At 29.1% G+C, this 1,825-nt stretch overlaps 1 pseudogene; it reads left to right on the top strand.

The window, feature by feature from the left end:
* The first annotated feature begins 266 nt into the window (after positions 1-266).
* On the top strand, positions 267-825 carry LOC148936023 (uncharacterized; annotated as a pseudogene).
* The last annotated feature ends 1,000 nt before the right edge of the window (positions 826-1,825 follow it).

Below are 1,825 nucleotides of genomic sequence, written 5' to 3'. Positions count from 1 at the left end.
ATTAAAATTATTCGTATTGTTTATAAACTATTCATACATTTTTATTTTTCAATAAAAGAATAACATGATTATTAATGTTTTTTTTCAATTATTTAACACAAAATAAAAAATTCATATAAATTAATGTCATTTTATATATTTATAATTATTATAACAGAACATATTTCAGATATTATAAATTTCAGATATTATAATATTATATTATTATATTGTAATATTTCTTAAGTATTATACACTATATTTTGTAATAATATGCGCTATTATGCTATGTCACAACTGAATCATTAAAAAACCATGCGTTTCTTCTAAACAGGATTCACTTGAAGAGTCTTTACAGCATCAGAACGTCAACGTCAATCAATGTGACAATAAATTCGAAAACGTGCTAGATATGTTTGACGAAAACTGTCATATTGATATAAATTGTCTAGATTCGATGATTCAGTTGATTCAGATATTGAATGATTTGACAATACAGATGATATACAGTAGTGACATCATATCTTCCTGAATATGAAGATGTGATATACGACATGGAGTGTCCCATAGAAAAAAATAAAGAGATCGATAATATAAAAAAATTTTTAAGAAATTGGAAATTGAGAAATAATATTTCTCATATAACTATGACTGAGTTGTTACATTATTTAAAATCTTGTTTTCAAAAACTTTATCAGCTCAATCAAAAACATTAATGAATACTCCTCGCAACAAAGTAAATGTCATATACCACGTGAATATGTGCACATAGGTTTGCATAAAGACATTACAGAAACAATTTTAAATACAAATAGAGAATTATTGCTTAATGGTATTGTTACGTAACCCAGAGTAAATTGTAAAATTAAGAATTAGAGATTTAAATGAATGAGAATTGGATAGGCTCGGAAGGACGAACAGCTGCTCTCTCAAGAATCAGGCGTGGAAACATGATCTCGAGTCGAACGCATTGTTTATGTTTCGGCACTGGGTCAATGATAAAGAATCGCTATAATGCTTTGCTGTAGACGTACATTCGTCGGTCGTTTTTGGTAAAGAAACTTAATTTTTATTATCAAGGAAAGATCTCGTACGATTAATAGAATGGGGAAAAGAGATCGAGGATTTTAAAGAAAGTAAAAATTAAAATTAAAATTTAAACATTGATTTTAATTAATAAAATAAAGGTATACATAATATATATAAAAGAAACAGAAGAAACAAGAGAAGATATATTTGCGTAGGTGTGTGTATGTATGTGTTATATCACGAGTGTTAACGGAAGCCATCGGGCAAGATTTTTACGAGGGAGAATATGAATGTATAAGTGAATCTTTGATATGATAATTTTACCCGGTAATACAATCAATATTGTCTGGTTAACTTAAACTAATGATTACATAATAAGGAAAATGAAGGAAAGATTACAAAAAAACATATAATAAGGAAAATAATAAAAATTGTATGTAATATGTATATAATGACAGGAGATTAATAAGGGTTAAGGAGAGAAGTATTCTTGATATTTCTCGGGAGGTGGAGATGATTAGGTCGATGGGATTCTTCGTCTTCTAAATCTAAATCTGTAAAGAGAAGTTCACCATCTCGGAATAGAGGACCTGAAGATAAGGCATAGAAGTCAATGAAGTATTCTGTATCGGATGGAAGCACTGGAGAATAACTAGTAGAATAAGCGATTAGTTGATATTGATGTTTCAGAGCGGAAGGAGGAATAGAGTTAGATGAAGATGCTGAAGGTTGGTTTAGGGAGGATTCAGGAGTAGTATTAGCTAATGTTGATGATTCGATCTGTTCTTTTGATATCTGTTTAGACTTCTTGGTTCGG

Source organism: Pogonomyrmex barbatus, unplaced genomic scaffold, assembly GCF_055798465.1.
Source record: "Pogonomyrmex barbatus isolate J1 unplaced genomic scaffold, ASM5579846v1 scaffold3, whole genome shotgun sequence".
NCBI lineage: Eukaryota > Metazoa > Arthropoda > Insecta > Hymenoptera > Formicidae > Pogonomyrmex > Pogonomyrmex barbatus.
Note: the sequence above shows the minus strand (reverse complement) of the source record. Positions and strands in the feature narration are given on the sequence as shown.